Source organism: Malaya genurostris, chromosome 2, assembly GCF_030247185.1.
Source record: "Malaya genurostris strain Urasoe2022 chromosome 2, Malgen_1.1, whole genome shotgun sequence".
In the NCBI taxonomy this organism is placed as follows: Eukaryota; Metazoa; Arthropoda; class Insecta; order Diptera; family Culicidae; genus Malaya; species Malaya genurostris.
The window spans coordinates 309,124,485-309,142,303 of NC_080571.1; the positions used below are offsets into that span (position 1 = coordinate 309,124,485).

The window sequence follows — 17,819 nt, forward strand, 5'->3', positions numbered from 1 at the left end:
AACCCGCAGATCACAAAATTACAATATTGCAATTGTTGCTTCACGCCCTGGTTGCTTCAACTAAAATGTTGTTGATTTAACTAAAATATCTGTTGATTTTGACATAACCATTCAGGTAACCGAAATTGTTGTATTCAATTGCTGTCACTTGGCGGAGAACGAAGACAGCAAAAGGCAGAACAAAAAATCTCTTCATTGTACCAGAAGCATTTCATATTGAAAATTTTCAATGGTAAATGAACGTCATTTATGTTAGTTACGTAGTGGTCGTTTTATGTAAGTGAAAGTATGCATTAGAATATAACAGTTAATTGTAAAACAAGTTTTCCATGTGTTAAATAGATATTCCTACAGTATAAATGTTTTAATTTCATCTGAGAGTAATGTATTCTAGGACAGTTCATGTCAATGTTATTAAAATCGCTTAGCGCTTAAAAATTTGCTGCTAAAGTAAAGTGGTACTATTTGTATTTTCTTGAAAGTGTATCTGTAGCATTACCAGCGAGCCATTCTGCAAGAGAAGGAAAAATGTCCTAATTCCCTATGACCATTTTTCTGGTGAGTTTCCTTTTGAGAATTGTAATCTTTTGGTTCATTTCCATATCCTTTGTGAGTTTAGTGATAAAGATATAAGCAGTTAATTAGGTAAAATTTCGTTGTTCAAGCAGTGAACGATTAGCTGCCCCCGAAGAGGCTAACAGTAAAAAATATTTATTGCAATTGGCGTTTTAAGTTCAAATAACTGAATAATTGGTTGAAACAACTGAGACATTTTTTTTTTGCTTTCATGCATACAAGTAACTTTGCTGGGATTATATCTTTGCTCAATTGCACATTGTATCTTTGCTCAGTGACATCTCATTGAAACGTTTCATTGTTCGCTCAGGGTGTTTGGCATTGCTCAACTGAAACGTTTCATTACTTGTTGGGTGTCGTTGCTGGCAGCTTAGCACGATAAATAAAAAATGACAGATTAGTTAAAACAACAGTCGATTAGTTGTACCAAATTTTAACCAATCAAAATCAGAGAAACAACTAATATTTTAGTTGTTTTGCGATCGCTGGCTTTTCCGTGCAGTTTCCGGTGTCGGAAGTATTAAAAATATTGATACTAACATTTTCAAACGAAACCCACTCCGATATTCATAAACTTAGTTTCCAATACTTGATATTATGGTGCTATACAAAACTTCTGAGTTTTATCCGAATCCGACTTTCGGTACCAGAGTTACAACGTGATGAGGGCCTAATATTTCGAACCATACTTAGAGCGGCAATTCAAAAATGATAAAATCTTCTAAATTTTGATTCAAAACATACGTTCTAATTTTTTGCCTTTATAATTGACTTTTGTGCAATAATTATGTCTTCGGCTTTAGTGGTCTGTTAAATAAGAACGGCTGCCCGACTTTTCGACCACTGGTTATGGTCTTTTTCAAGGGAAATATCTTATCGTTCTTCGTCAAAAAATCGTATGCCCACGAACGGTTGTTTGCATAATAAAAAAGCTTCTTCTGCCACTTTGTTGCAATAATTACGTTTGTTTTAAACATTAGCCAGTTTTACCACTATGCTACCTACTTAACGTCACTTTCAAAGATGATTTCATTCTAACCATAACCAGTGCAGTGGTCGAAACGTCGGGCAGTATATAACAGCCGTTCTTATTTAACAGACCGCTAAAACCGAAGACATAAGTATTGCAAAATTCCTGTACGGTCGATTCATCATAATTCATTATAATTGACTTCGGCGATGCCGGTCTTCGGATTCCGATTACGGAAGTATCGGAAATTTATTTATTTATTTGTCGTCAAACTATAGTAGACCATTACATTGTATTGATTACATTTTAACACGTGTGATATTTTCTAAAATAAACATTAATGTGCATTATGTTCTAGGACCTAGGTCGTATTGAATTAAAATATTGTTTGAGCTGGGCTGTCGTCATTGTAAAGTCAATTGCTCCGCAATGCTTATTATAAGTTGACATCATTTGATTCAATGGGCCAAATTTAGCATAGTTGGTACGATAATGACTTATATAGAATATAGCTCGGTTTCGTAATTGTCGGGAAGGTGTATAAAAATTAAGTTTAGACAGAAGTCCAGATGAGTCAACCCGATGTGTAACGATGTTATGTATGAATGAAACCATTAATTGTTCTCGACGCTCTTCTAGTGTGTGGATGTCAATGAGCATGCAACGAGCTTTGTATGATGATAGAGGAAATTTTGCCCAACCTAACTTACGGAGTGCAAATAATAGGAATTGCTTTTGAACTGATTCTATACGTTCCTTGTGAGTGATTGAGAATGGGGACCAAACAATGCTACAATATTCAAGTGTAGACCTTACGTAGGCAATATATAATATTTTAATCTTGTAAGGATCGCAAAAATTATAGCTGAAGCGTTTTATAAATGCAAGCATGTTATTAGCTCTGCCTATTATCGTATTATAGTGATCGATGAAAGTCAACTTTTTATCTAAAATTACTTCTAGATCTCTAATTCTGATACATCTTTGTACTGTTTGATCGCCTAGTTTAATTGTGATATCTGGTGTGTTTTGTTTCCTACTGAAAGCTATTACTTTACATTTATTGACGTCTAGTTTCAAAAGGCTTTTGTTACACCAGACATGGAACGTTTGCACTTCATCTTGAAATACCACCTTGTCTACATCACTTTTTATTTCTAGGAAGAGCTTCATGTCATCGGCATAAATCAACACTTTTATGGGTTTTAAAATCAGAGATATATCGTTTACAAATAAAACGAATAAGAGAGGGCCTAGATGAGAACCTTGTGGAATTCCTGAGGTTACTAGGACATGATTGGATATCCTCCCTTTAAATCGAACCATTTGCTGACTACCAGTCAGATACGACTCAAGCCATTTGAGTAGTTCAGGATCAGTTCCTATTTTTTGTAGTTTGAATAATAACATAGGTATATCAATGCGATCAAACGCTTTGCTGAAGTCAGTATAGAGAGCTTCTATGTAATTACCCTTATCCATAGCATCCAGTGAGTAATTGACAAATTCGAGTAAATTTGTATTAGTCGATCGACCCTTAAAAAATCCATGCTGCATATTAGTGATTCTATTTTTAACTTGATAAAACATTTTTTCATTGATTATCGCTTCAAAAAGTTTAGGAATGCAGAAGATAATTGCAATTCCTAGATAACTACACACAACTGATTTTCTTCCACTTTTTTAAATCGGTACCAAATAGGAGTCCTTCCATATTTTCGAAAAAATACCGGTCATGAGTGATTTATTGAAAAGCCAAAACAAGGGTGTGACTAGTTCTATTTTTTCATGAATGTGGGAGGAATTCCATCAGGTCCGGGACCTTTTTTTTTTCCATAAATACGTTTATTTCTTAAGGCAGTTTACATAAGTTTTTCTTCGCCGTAGCAAGGTCCGGGACCTTTAGAGATATCTAATTTATTGAGCGCTTGCATAATATCTTGGACACTAATGTGATGAATATTAATGTCACAAGCATGTTCAGGGAAGAAATTAAAATATTCACGGTCTCGTTCCTCTTCGGAAAACGTAGTATAGGTTTCTTGGAAGTAATTTGCAAATAGTGTACAAATATCTTAGGAGTTGTCAGCAGTCTTACCCTTGAAAAACATTTTTTAGGTAAAATTATTAGATTCCAGTTTTCATTTTACGTAATTGAAGAAATTCTTCGGGCAAGATTTGATTTCACTCTCCGTTTTTGAATAGTACTCCTCGGAATAATGGTCACATGTTCCAGAATGGAACTCACTACATTTTTTCAGAGACGGCAGAACCGATTTTCAGAGATTTAAACTCTAACGAAAGCTCTTATGGTCTAATGAATTGATTTTTAATTTCGGTTGCGGAGTTATAGGTTGCAGTGAGCTTAGCATTTCAAATCTTCATTTAGAGTGACGATACAGAAAAAGGAAAAAATAGTTTTTTTTTTAGATTCACTGGGTAGTTTTTAGAAGAATTCCTTAATAATATCAATGAAAATATGAGAAAGGCTTCATTACTCCACTAGGTGAATTTAAGCAGGACTTGTTTAATGTTATTTGTTCAAGGTTGTGCAACATTCCGGTTTAGTCAACGTTTGTTGCTTTCAAAACATAATTCCGACTTTAGTAAATTACACGATTTTTCAAGGTCTGTTTCGTTTAACGACGTGGATACTCTTTTTTAGAAGCCACATAATTCTTAATCTTAATCTTAATCGCGCTTTAATATGATTTTTACGTACACGATTCCTCGTGGACCCAGTGTTCGTAGCGGTCGTTAAATTAATCGTGATCGTTCAATATATTTCACATTTTAATAGCATGAAAAAACCTGAGCTCAAAAAGGAAGTGACGAACTCGCCAAGGATCGAAAATAAATCGTTCAAGGATTCAGGTGTGGTTCTCCCTCAAGTGGTACGTAATCGAAATAAAATTGAGCAGGCTGTAAATTGGTTAACGATTAAATTGGATCGCAATGATCATAAAACTCAAAAATGAATATTTTACGCTCTTGTTTTAGATTTCGTTGTACCGGCACCAAACTGTCGATAATCGATGGCAGCAGAAATATGTGCAACGTTGTTGACGATGTTTGGCTACTCTATTACCGTCCTATGATTTTCAAAACAATGGGTGTAGCTTGCTATGTTATTGACATCATAATTCCTTTTCTTATTTCTGATTTGTACTTGAACGAAGTATCGACCGGACAGGTAAACAGGTATGCTTACCTCTTTCAGGCAGAATTGAACGTATTAGTTTTGTTTTTGAAGTGTTCCTTTTGTTCTCCGATGTTTCATATTTGCAAATACTTTATTCATAAATCCTCGGGAAATTCCAACCCCTTCGAATTCAAACATTTTGGGTACACTTATTAGCGAACCTCAGAAACAAAAGGACGCCAACTAAAATCCGGGGGCGATGCAGAAGCTTCACTGTCCACAGACCCATAAGCATTTTAGTACAGTCAGAAATCATAGTTTGTTTCCACCGGAACTACCAGAATGGAAATTAAATTGTGGTTATTATTTGTATAATAGACGCGTAATTTTCCCATTACTAACTATAATCTACATGTAAACGGCTTGATGGGGGACTACCGAGGCTGTAAAATGTATATTCAAATGCAACGACATAAAACTCACCTTCCGTTCGCCGTAGAGTCTACGTTGTTCGCGATTCGATTGAAACCCTCTGCGTCTGAGTAATACCGTTCAGCTTAGAGCTTCATTCAAGGCAACCGAGCCGAGCGTGTCGTAACCACCAACACTTCATATGATGTCGGGAGCACAGCCACAGTATTTGGTCTAGTAGCGAAAAAATTCCACACAGATCAGCTGTAAGTGTGACAAATCCGGTGAAGAATGCGCTGAGTGTTAATATTTGCCGTAAACACACATCAGCTCCCTCCAGCAGACTCGTACTGTACTGATAGATTAGTGTCACGCGGTATGAAATGTGGAGGCTGATAAATGCTAAATGAATCATGTAATTTGCAGCAGCTAATGGATGAACTTCATATCCGATTGAAGGTACCCGTAATTAATGAGAAAAACGGATTGATGAGTTCTGATATTTAACTACCACTTTTCATCTCAGTATGCGTCAGTTAATTATCATTTATTTTTTCCATCGTAATCATATGTAATAGAAATGTGATTAGTTTGTGTTAATATTTTTCATGACTAAAATTTTTCAATGTCTTACCAGTAAGAAAGTTTCCCTCGTAAAACACCCTTATTTTGTTTGTGTATGCACACTTGAATTTGATTACCGATCTCAGTTGTTCAAGCCTCAGTAGCTGATATTTTCAGTAAAAATAACATTTCATCACAGCGGTACCTTAAGGTACTGCTGTCAACAAATGTTTATTTGTGCTGATATATCAGTAGCATGAGGAATGTTCGGTAGTTCGGCTGTTCTAAACTCGTCGAAAGGTAAAAAAAAAACCAAATGAAGTTCGATCGGTGTGATCGGTCAGCGTTCTCAACGTTCAGTTTAATTGTGAGTTGACTTGTTTACTTTCAATCAATCACTCCTATTGTCAAGTTTTTTGAATTGCTTGATACACTCATGCCGTTTTTCATTAAAAAACACTGGTAACGTGGATTGCTCTGGTTTTGCACTTTCGAGCAGAAGTGCAATTTTTCGACGGGTTTTGATTGTAATTTCTGCTAGAAAGTGCAAAACCAGAGCAATCGACGCCACCAGTGTTTTTCAACGAAAAACGGCATTAAAAACTAACAGCTCAGCACTAAAAATAAAGTGTTTTTTATTAAACTTACTTGCCGTTTTCAGCTACTGCTTCTCAATCAGTGGATGCAATAAAAGTGGAAATTTCCAAAATATTGACAAAACTCTACAGGGTCTTTGGTGCTTTGATGAATGATAGAATGCGCACTCTTGCTTGTAGAGCTTCGAGTTGAAGACTGAGATACATCGACATTTTTTTTTTCGTAGCCACAAATTGCTTGCCAAATAAGTAGTTATCTAGTTATCTTATGAGCATAAACGAATTCATATATTGTTCCCATAGAGGGATCATTCGAACCAATGGCGCTAGAGTTCTGCAAAGAAGAAAAAAATTAAATGTTACAAGAATGATCTAAATCTTTAAAAAACTTACACATGCTTTCACGCACGTTTCACCACTTAGAATTAAATCAGAGTGCATGAAACATGTGTAGTATTTGCTACTTACAAATTACTTATTGACACCGAAGTGCCATGTCTATCCTGACGTGCCGAAAGAGCAAAACAAATTGAAGGCATACTGGCCGCCAACAGATTGTAGTCATTTAGGGGTTTGGTACCTCATGTGTACCGGTTTGTGCTAAAGTGCACATGACTAGTCATGTGCACTTTAGCACAAAACGGAACACATGAGGTACCAAACCCCTAAATGGTTTAAAAATGTGCATTTTTGGACGCTGTCTTATATGTCGGTCTCAGAAGACGTAAACGAACACGATTTTTAATAAGTGCTATGCATTTTATTTTGTTTCGACTCCCCTCTATCACAACTTTTTACCTTTCTCTATAGAAAGGGCATAGAATTGATGGAAAACCCGAAATTCTTACTCCCTGAATGCCAGAGATCACTGCCCGTTTATAACATTCGACTCAGCTCGAGAAGATTGCATATTTTCTTCGAAAAAGATTAAACCGATTTCAAGAATCTTAGACTCGCTTCGTTAATATTGCATAAAAAACCTTCGTTTTTGTCCAGAATCATTCCTCAGTGCTTTGATAATTGTTTTCATCAAAAACGTGAGGCTTAGCAAATGCTTTTAAATTGTTTTAGTGATAACTTCTTCATTTTTTGGTTCAATAACGAGTATAGTATAGTATAGTATAGTATAGTATAGTACAACAGTCTCTATGAAGTGTGCGCAACACAGTGTAGTGAACATTAAAACTAAAGACTGTCCCAGAAAGTATGGACGCAACCAAAAATCGCCGCCATTTCGCAATGGTTAAGAATCTGTCAATTTTTATGGCTGCGTCCTGTTGTTTACACTCTTCTCTAACCACTTGTGCAGTTGTTTATTCGTTTTCATTAGTTTGTTTCGAAATGCGTGGACTTCCAGCAGAACAAATGGTGCACAGAACGCGGACTGTCACTGAGAAAGATAGCATAAATGGAAGAAGTAAGTGAAAAAACCGTACGAAATGCAATCGGGAAGTTCAGTGAGGATAACATTTTTGAGGATAAACCGAGAACGGGTCGAAAAAAAGGTCTTGCTAACCCTCAGTTGGATAAACGTATACTGAAGGCGTTCAAGCAAAAGAAGGAGGTTCCAGTTCGGGATGTGGCCAAAAAAGTGGGCACTTCGAAGTCAAATGTTCTTTGTGCTAAAGAACGTTTGAATCTTCGAACCTATAAGAAGCAGAAACAACCAAAACGTAGTCCGAAACAAGAAGTATCGATCATTTGAACTGCATGATCATGGACGACGAAATCTACCTGAAACTTGATTACAAATCCTTGCCGGGACCACAATATTATACGGTGCGAGAAGGGCAAGTGTTAAACCAGTCCGAGACATCGATTGAGGTCGAAAAATTTGGTAAGAAAGCTATGGTCTGGCAAGCAATTTGTAGCTGCGGTAAGATTTCGAAACTCTTTATCACCACTGCTTCATTGAACAGCGAAATATACATCAAGGAATGTTTACAAAAACGACTTCTACCCATGATTCAAAGCCACAAGGATCCTGTTGTCTTCTGGCTAGATCTTGCTTCTTACCACTACTCGAAATCAACGGTAGAATGGTATACTACCAAAAATGTCACTTTCGTTCCAAAAGACATGAATCCACCAAATTGCCCACAGCTTCGACCAATTGAGGAATTTTGGGCATTAACGAAGACACATCTTAGGAAACATGTCTCGGCAGCCGAAACCATTCAACAGTTCGAAAAAGATTGTAAAAAAGTGTCAAAACTTGTCGCCAAGAAGTCTGTACGGAATTTAATGAGGAACGTTCGCAAGAAAGTGCGCCAGCTAGTCTACAATGGCTAAGTAGCAAATGTTGAGATTAATATTCTGTTGTTGTAGTCTAATATTATCAGTATATCGAATAAAATTTGAATACCTAACACTTGTGAATTATTTACAGCAAAATCAAAGTGCGTCCATACTTTCTTTATCTGTAAATGAACAATCTTTAATAACAATTAGTAACGGCAGTGCCTCTTCGACCTAAAAGGATAGTTATAGACTCGAACAAAATCATTACTCGACCTTCATTTGGCGCAATTTGAAACCTTGTTCAAGGGAAAAATGCGACTCAACATAAACATGGTATCGAACCTGCAGTTGAACAAATCGAATAATGGAATTTGCGTTCAGTTTACGAAGGAGCATGACATGGATGTAGCCATCTTTGCGTCGGACGAAATCCACTACGCTGAGTAGTTGTGTAACATACCCGTGTAGGTACAGAACAATACTATCACTCCAAAAAAAATTGAATTTTACAGGTGAGTTAATCCCTCATACGATGTAATTCATAAAGACCTAATTTGTCAAATGACGGAAAATCTCATTTGTAATGACTTAATGTTAGATTAGCTTTAATTTTACTGGTTTCGACTGTAACTTGCATTCTGCTAGCAGGTGTGACTGTATGCATTTAAATGCTCCTTTGACCAGCCATGCAGATGTGTGCTTCTGTGACTCAGTCGATTAACAGACGTTCTTGCGATCGGTGCGGTTCAAGTCGCGGCGGTAGCTATCATCAGTATTCTTTTTTTATTTCAATGAATTTCATGTCATGGAGTTTCAGACACAATATTAAATGTTCTTCCACGTAAATTTGCGTGAACTGCGACTCTCCATTTATGTGCATCTAATAAGATGTAAAATCACAGAGTTTTTTAAAGTGTGTAGAAATGGGCAAATCAGTTCGTTTCAAAGAACCACACATGACTTGATAGTTGTCCCGAAAGAATTAGGTCTTCAGAACAAGTGTAATTATACTATGTTGTAAACAAATTGATTTATACTATATATTGTCGGTTTCGCTTTAAAAACTGAAACTGACCCCGGGTAGAAACTTTTCAAGAAACTGTGATGGGTTCGCACTTAGCAACGGGTGTTTAGGCAAACCTGAAATAAGAACCAGGTTCAAAACTGACTCGATTTTCAGTTCAACAACGTTGAAACTAGGATCAAAACTAGCTTCAAACAAACGGTTTGCCAGCAGTTAGAATTGAAACTGGGTTGGATTTGGAATCAAGCGAAAACGATTTCTCTACTAAAGAACTCTTATTCACTCATTTGAAGCTTTCCCGAACGGGTTGCCAATTTCCTAACAATACCATCGATGTGCGTGCATAACCTTTCTCGAACTTTAATGCCGATTATCTGAGCCCCAATTTTGTTATATACCCGTTGTGATCGATTAGTGAGCAATCAAGGGTTTAGTATTGTGTAAAGCTTTAAGATTCCAATATTAACGATTCAAATGAACTTCAAATATCTTACTACACTTGACTTAACTCAAACTTAACACTAAGACATTTAGCATCATCTATAATCTATTTTAGCTTGGTCCATCGATAAAGCGACAGCTTGTTTTTAATAATTAGGGATGTCGGAAATTTCGAATTACTCGATTATTTAATAATCGAGTATAATTTTGAAACTAATCGATTGAAATTTATTCGATTATCTGGGTTATTAATCGATTACTCGATTATTCATTCGATTATTACTATGAGCATTTTTTAATTATTCGATTAGCTCAGTAATCGAATATTAGTTTTAAGCTAATCGATTAAATATTACTCGATTATTTGGATTATTATTCGATTACTCGATTAATCGATCGATATCACGACATCCCTATTAATAATATGAATAACTGATTTGCACTGCAAGATGTCAAATATATGCCGGGTATCTCATCATCAAAATCATAGCTGTGATTGTATATTTTTAACATTTGTCGTGAAAATCAAATTCTATGTTCGTTATAGTTGGTTGAACATTTAATTAAGCTGCAAATTTTTAGTTTCGTTTGCCACCAACGAGGTGTGTTCAAGTTAAAAATACTTTTGGATAAACTGCGTTTTTTTATCTGGTTTCTTTCTATCCATATCAGCGCGGCTCAATGGTCTAGGGGTATGATTCTCGCTTTGGGTGCGAGAGGTCCCGGGTTCAAATCCCGGTTGAGCCCAACATTTTTTTATATTTCTAGTAAAGACAGATGCATATTCTAAAACACATGAATCAGTACGGTAAAATTCTTTTCATCCATTGGGAAGGAGGTGCACGGAACCCCCCGCGATCCCATTTCAACCAGAATATTAGTTGATTTTCTGAATTCGATTGGTTAAAATTTGGTACAACTAATCGATTGTTGTTTTAACTAAACTGTCATTTTTGTTTTTCGATTAGCAGAAACGATGGTTGAAACAACTAATTTAACTGTTTGAAAAAAATGCTGTCAATTAGTGAGGACACATACCTTTCAATTTCAACAAATATTTTAGTTGAAATAACTGGTGTTGTTATTGAAACAAAATTCTGTTAGTTGAAAAATAAATCGGTTTTATTTGTTTTAGACATTGCAAATAGTTGAATCAACTCGAAAAATGTTATTGATTTGCGAAAATAATCAAAATAGACTTACTGATACACGTCATGATCTATTTGAAATAAGTTCGGTTTGTTGAGATTCATGAAATAAATATCGTTGTTAAAATAGAAAAGAGTATTTTATATTGACATGTAATATCATTAGGGCTGGGAAAACCACCGATCACTACTGATTTCAAGTGATATTAACCAAGGAATAAATTATCATTACGAAATCAGAGCTGATCTGATCTCTAAGTGTTTTTGATTTTTGTATGATCATGATCATGTCAAGTCGAAATCAGCAAAGATCTGAATTCTAAAAAAATACTTCTGATTCGACCGGAAATGATTGATGTAGAAAAACGATTTTAATCAGCAAAAGTACCCGGAGGGGCTAGTAAATTAACGAAATTATTAAATTTACCTAAAATGAGTATTGAAAGATGATGCCTTAAACGGTTGAACTAAAGTTATGCACTGATAATTTTAGTCAATTTATATGAGCTTGGTGCATCACCGCTGGGAATTGGAATTTTGCGACGGCAACTCAAACGCGCCATTCAATCGCAGCGCGTTCTGTGTGTTTGAAACCCTTCGCTCCTGTTACTTTTAAAAATAAAATTCATGTCAAAACGCGTTTTATTGCTAATGCATGAAAATCATCATCGGTATCAAACAGCTGGAAGTAAAACAGTCTGCTGGAAGTAAATCAATGATCGAAATTGAAGCATAAAATTTTTGCGCATACCTGAAAGATTACGAGATGATCATTCATTAACATTTTCTAATTTCTCACCAAATCTTTTTCATCTTAAACAAGGTTAACTTTATCACAACACCGCTGTTAGATAAACACTTGTTATCATAAATTTCTCAAATCGAATGAACACAATTTCACCAAACGCTTCAACCATCGATGTTGTTTTCATTGACATTTTGAAGCGACGCGAACAGAGTTCAACTAAAAAAGTTGTTGATTTTGCATTGCGATTATTGTTCTGCTTTCAACTGTCTCCGGTATCAGACAGCATGCAAAACAACATATTTTTCAACTACTTGAATATATGCAAATCAAAAACCATATTGGTTGAATCAAAAAGAAATTAGTTAAATCAACTATCGCAAAAATCAAAAACTGCGATATCGCAATTTTATGATCGAAGGGTTCTCCGTGTGTGAAGGAACTTTCATCTTGCGTATGGAACGGTATTCGTGTGGATCTGAAGAGATCTATTCCTTCCTACTTGTTTATTTGGAAATGAAATAATTCAATTCAGATCGTTGATCGCATACGAGTATCAACTGGCCAGTTCTGTTAAAATCCTAACTCACTTCGGAGGGCCTCATGAGAAATCGACCAAAAGATCGTCTATACTTAAGGGCACCGAAAACAACGCATCTGAGACAAGAATTGGCTACAATAAAACAATTATTTATTTTTTAGTGTCAATAACATAGAATCGTAGCACTAGCCATGCAATGGTTCTCTGTATGCTAAGATTTGGCAGCGAAGGCCAAATTCCACAAAAGGAATGTAATACCAAGACATGCTTTGCGTTGGCTCTGAGATGTCAAAAGCAACTACTTAAAACTAGAGTAATTACATGTAGTTTCTAAAAGTATTTATTTGTATGCTTGCGATAATAATTTTCAATTTTGGTAGCTGTTTAATTAGAATGTTATCATCATGAAGACCCAACACTAATAGTAAAAATTTCAAAACAGCAATTTTTGATAATTTCGATAAACATACAATTGAAAGGAATGTAAGGATAAGGAAAATAATAGTTATTCCCTTCGTAGGTGTAGAGAGTCAATATAATCATATGTATTGGTTTTGGCCTGTAGAATTATGTCCTAGTGTTTAAATGACTATTTTTTAAAATGAATACTCGAAGTTTTGCAAATGCCTTGGTTTAGTTTGGTTACAATACAAATTGGTTTAGCTATAACTTCCTCATTTTCAAAAACAGTACGTATCAAAGTAACATCTAGTATTGGTTTTAGTAACGTTTTAGCAAAAATAAAAATATTGCAAAAGATTTATAGCGACAGTGCCTAATCGATGTCCCGGGTTGGCGGTTCAATGCATAGGGCGCTGGTCTTACAAACCAGTTGTCGTATGTTCGAGTCCCGACCTGGAAGGATTCGTAGTGTCAGTAGAATCGTAGCACTAGCCATGCAATGGTTCTGTACACTCTGAATCGGCTGCGAAGTCTGTTGAAACAGAAGGTCAAACTCCACTACAGGAACGTAATACCAAGGCTTTGCTTTGCCTAATCGATGTTCTAATTCTTGATGGACCCAATTTAAATACAATTAACAGTTTTCAAATAACAACGATTTGAGGAAAGTGAATGCCAAAGATTCATTCGTTTTTTTAGTGTTGCTTGAATTGGTCTCTCCATCCGTAAGAAATCCTCCAACATACGCTCCTGTAAAAGATGTTCTTTACAAAACCATCGTAGGGGAAAGTCTTATAAAGCGCCCGTGCTAGCCAAAATGTTCCTTTTCCTTTTTTAAGCATTGAAGACTTTTCTGAACCAAAGTTTTATCACTAACACTATCTTTTCGTAGGATCTTTCTGCTATGCAAGTTTGGTGGTTGTCGTTTGCAGGAAAGTATGAAAAAACTAAAAAATTCATTTGGCAGCTTTTCGATGTAAGGTTTTGCTTCGAATAAATAGATGTTTTATCCGCCATTTCTTTGACATACTGATTATCTCAAAACAGTAACTTTATGGACATTTCAAGAAGCATAATGCATCATTGTTGTGGGATAAAATGTCTTTTGTTGTGTGTCATGCCACTGATTTGTTGTGAGACATATTTTACGGCTGCTGGGGCATTATGTCTGAGGCGAGCGAAAAAAACTAAGAATATGGCCTGTTTGAAAAATGTGTTTATATCAATTAATTCTCATCTTTTCTATTGGAGTCATTGAAAATTATGTTCCTCATCCGTATTGCAATGAAATACTTACATTCTCGAGGAAAATATATCAATACACTTGGAAATATCTCAATGTTTTCTTAAGGGGGGCATATTATAACACTTTACCCTACTTACATTATTTCCATTATTTCCTATTGTTCCAAGTTGTCTACTAGAAATGGTTTAAAGTGAACAGCTCGCCCTTTAGTACACGGGAATTCTCTAAAATTCTGGCAAGCAAAGCGGTGCCAGTTGATACAATTCACGCAATCATTGAATTAATCAGAGCAATTGTTGATGTTCGGTTGAATTGAAGAAGCGTGTAAGTTTAATTCGCAGTTACGGCAATCTGGTTCTGTATCTGACAGTATTCGCTCGCCTTTTATCGAAAAAAACACGCTGGAAAAACAAATTCACAACCAATATTTTGTGCGTCGCATTCGTTCTAATAAATTTTTGCTGTGCTGAGATTTATGACTAATATGACTGAATGTGTACAATACCATAAATAATAAACTCATGACATGCAGCATTAATATGCGCTGTGAAAATTCATCACTGTTAGGTCCGTTTGATTGCGTTGAATATTTTGGACGCCTTCTAAAGTATCGCCATTTACGATGAATTAATGTAGTTGGATTTTTTGTTGTGCCATACACATAAGGAAACCTGTTAACTTGTCTCTCTCTTGTCATTCGCTACTTGAATTTGTCACCTGTTAACTCTTATCTATCATCTGTCAGCTAAAATTTATCACTCATATCATATGACATGTCGAGGAGAAGAATGCGTCGTTTTTAGGCACGATTTGAATGAACAGGAGTTAGCGAATGCCATGACAGTTATTTTTCATCTGATAGACTGCTGATAATGGAAAACATTGTTTAAACAAGAAACAGTAGCATTTGATTAATTGCATACTTACTGGCTTCAGGAATTAAGCTATTATCATTTTATTAATCAAATAATATAAATAGATAATAATTAATAACCCAACTAAATTCTAAGTTTGATTAAAAAAATCACTAACGCTTCAAATGAAATAAAATTATCGCTATTGAATCTCTTCTGTTCAGTTCAAGTTAGATGTAAAAAAGTACCCTATTTAATTGTACCTCACCGTAACAAAGCAATGATAAAAGAGGTCTGCTGTTTTATTTGTATTCCAGTAGTCGCTCGATTATCGCTTTCCGATTTTTTGCTTTCTCATAACGATCTCGGGATTCAATCACCGGTAGCCCCCCATCGAAACGGTTGAAGTGCCCACCACACTGCAACAGTCGGCGGGAAAGTCCTCTTGAGATTCCGAATCGTGTACTTCTTCTTCGTCTATCGACGGTGGAGAGAACTTCACTTTGAGCACCGAAAACATGAAGAAGCACTTTTTCGCTACTTTGTATGGGTGAGGGCCTGTCCGCAGAATTTAAAAGGAAGCTCCGCTTTCAGACAAGAACATTGTTTTGCTCTCAGATGCGATCGGTGTTAACTGGGATAACACAAACGATTTCATTTCCCGCTGGTTTATTCGTGCATGTACGATTCTCGCCAAATCGGTGCTTAGTTATATTGTTGCTTATTTGAACTATCAACAGTTGACGAATTCCGTACCAATGCGAAGAAATGTTTGCAATATCCTACAAACTTTCTGGAATTATAGACTTAGTTATAGTTTGTTTTTTTTTTCATTATTGATCTTTTAAAAAGGGCATTTTTTCGATTTTATTATAATGAATATAATCGAAAAATAACAAATCGTACAAATCGTGTTATGTGGATAATTCTTCAAATTTCCGAAGAAACTATTAAAAAAACCTGTTTCAATCCACCTAGTGGTGTAATGGTATAATTTCTCATATTACTTTAGGATTCATAAAAATACTTTTCATTGACTCTTGAATAAAAATAAAAAAAATCTTTTTTTGGACAGCAAACCAGAATAACGAACGAAGTAAAAATAAATTGAGCCAAATTTTGAGGACTTACATTTTTTGTTGCTTTCTTGTCTTAATGACAGTTTGAAACTTTTAAAACACTGCACGCTGTAATTCCGGAACCGCAAGTTTGATCCAGATAAAATTCGAAATTCGTAACATATGGTACATATGGTGAGAAAATGAAGTGATTTCTGTTTTTTGTTTGAGTTTTTGACCACTATTTCTGTTTTTTTTCTGGAATCGGGAACTGAGATCCGGTATACCCGAAATCAATTGTTTGTGCAAATTGATTTTTTATTTCTATTGCACATTTTCCCCTGCTACTTCGGAACTGGAAGTCGTATCCAAATAGAATTAGAGGACAGGCTGTAAGGTCTAACATTTCAACTAAAGTTTGTGGAAATTCTTCAAGTGGCCTTTGAATCTAGCCCAGGTAGACTGCGTTAGAGATGGTCGGGTATCGGGTATTTTACCCGAAACCCGACCCGTACCCGTACCCGACGGGTTTTTGGTCGGGTACGGGTAAAAAATTTTATTTTCTATCGGGTACGGGTCGGGTACGGGTAAAAAAAATTTACTGCTTACTCGGGTACGGGTCGGGTCGGGTAAAAAAATTTACTACTCACTCGGGTACGGGTCGGGTACGGGTAAATTTTTTTTTCTGATCGATTACCCGACCATTTGTACTTTACATAAATATGTTTTCACGTTGACGAGAATTTTTTTTTTGCAAAACAGTTGTTCCGAAATATAAACAATTTGATTCAAGGGATTTTGACATTCGCACCTAGAACCAGACCTGAAAACTGGCATCTTTTTCCAGAAAAAAACATTTCTTTTCTTCATTAAAAAAAACGATCAATCATAGTTACGTGAAAAGTTATGTGAATATTTTCCACCCTACTTTTTTATAACATATTTAATAAGACACACTACACTGCCTTAGCTCTAAGATGTTGCGGCCAGACCCTGCTTTTCACGTAGGTTTTAATGGACTGCCATTATAAAGCTGTTTAATGCACAATCCAGTAAAAATTATTTGAATAATATATAAAATGTAGTGTAGTTCTCATATCACATTCTGATATCAGAAAACTGTTATTTTAAATATTGGTTGGAGAATTTCAAAGTTTACATATAAATCATTAGGATTCTACCCATAAAAACATGAACATTTATTTCAGAAAATCTGCATAGAAGTTCTTCTTATTCTTCACTTCTGGGTGGTGTCACCTCACTTGAAATGACACCGATTGATGGCACAGCAAGTTGAGCTATATTGCCAGTTCGATGTTAACATTTCATAAGGGCACATAAACCAATGAGAGTTTCTCTTTGTTTACTTTCTCTTTTGTGAATATCTCCTTAATTTTCACGTGTACCTACAAAGTATTCGTGTAGAATGAAAGATAATATCTCCATGTTTCCAACATTACCAAATATGTAACGAACGTTTGTATAATAACGCAGATATAGTCGAAAGAGAAAGTAAACAAAGAAAATCTGTCAATTGTTTTTAGGCCCTTTTGAAATGTTGACGTCGAGTTAGTTTACGTTTCTTTTCACTGAAAATCTCGATGCGTGACAGTCGCAAAAGTAGGGGTGAAAATCTTTTCACGCGAAATGTTCAAATTATCACCGTGTTCACTCGTTGAGGGTTCCAAGGGAGGTGGAACAGAAGTTCAATGGCTGTAAAAACCACCAGCTCCCGTTAACATCGTTGGTGTGGGTTTGTGAGGCATACAAAACGGGCATATTTGACAGATTAATTTAAATCAAAATCATAATTCATTTTGCTTTGTAGTAAAAAAAAATGTAACCGAAAAAAATTTCTCA

General features: G+C 35.6%; 1 protein-coding gene and 1 non-coding gene across 2 annotated transcripts in view; both read left to right on the forward strand.

The window, feature by feature from the left end:
* LOC131431054 (bone morphogenetic protein receptor type-1B) overlaps positions 1–17,819 on the forward strand; it is a 335,571-nt gene that overhangs the window by 203,996 nt on the left and 113,756 nt on the right. The gene's annotated exons all lie outside the window — the stretch shown is intronic.
* On the forward strand, positions 10,641–10,712 carry Trnap-ugg (transfer RNA proline (anticodon UGG)). The gene has a single exon. It is a non-coding gene; the product is annotated as a tRNA-Pro (tRNA).